Below are 1,015 nucleotides of genomic sequence, written 5' to 3'. Positions count from 1 at the left end.
CATTCGCCTTTACGGCGACTACGGGGAGTGGGGATTTTAAGAGCAGCCCCGCATCCTCCCGTGCGTACGCCGGTTGCTGTTGCCCGCCGCTCCACGCAGGGGAGGGATAGAAAAGATGCCTTCGTTATCAGGGTGTAAGCACGGTATCGAGTTGTCATTTTGGGACAAGGAGGATGGGAGTTTTTCTTGCCAGGCACTGGGAAGTGTGCAAAAAAACCCAAAAACCAACCCAAACCCAAACAGCAGCAACAGTAAACCCCAGATGCCAATAAATCTTAAATAAACAGTATTGCTTTTTTAATTATTAAGATCTATCTCGAGCACAGCTACTGCAAACGGAAAGCAAAGCTACCCGTGCAACTTCTGGGGTTAACTCCTCGGGTGCCGGCTACTCGGGGTAACAAATACCCACCCTCCAAAGTTGCCAAACGCCGCTCTCTAACACCCCAGCCGCGCAGGTAACAGCGCGGAGCATTTCATCGTTCTAGTTTATTCTTGGGTTAGCATCGCGACAGAGGGGGTGCTCTCCGACAGCCCGGAGCGGCGGGTTGCTCCCTTCCCGACCCCGGTCTGGCACCCACGAGTGACCCGAGTGTGCGCGTGCGGGTGCACCCTGGAATATGACAGCGTGGCAAATGCATTATTTCCTGAAATAATAAACAACAATCAGGTTGTTCAAGTGGCTTTTGCTGGGTTTTGTGTGTGGAGGAGTCCTTACCTCAAGCCTACTCAGGTTTCCCCCAGCATAAAAAGTCTGTAAAACACTGCAAATCATCTAGGAGAAATGCGGGGTTGAAGCCTACGAATCGAGAAACAGACACGGACTGCGGGGAAAAATAATAATAATAATAAAAAAAGATTAGGAGGATACGCTGTTAAAGAAAAAAAATACAGGCGAAGGGATAATAAAGGAAGAGCGACTGAAATGGTATTGGAAAAGCCTTGGCTCTGGTGAGGAAGGAAACGCTCCATCTTCTTCCAGCCTCGCTTGATGAGACCGTCAGGGGCCGGCTAT

Source organism: Egretta garzetta, unplaced genomic scaffold (genome assembly GCF_000687185.1).
Source record: "Egretta garzetta isolate BGI_Z169 unplaced genomic scaffold, ASM68718v1 scaffold251, whole genome shotgun sequence".
Lineage (NCBI taxonomy): Eukaryota > Metazoa > Chordata > Aves > Pelecaniformes > Ardeidae > Egretta > Egretta garzetta.
The sequence above is the reverse complement of the archived record's forward strand: the minus strand, read 5'-3'. Positions refer to the sequence as shown.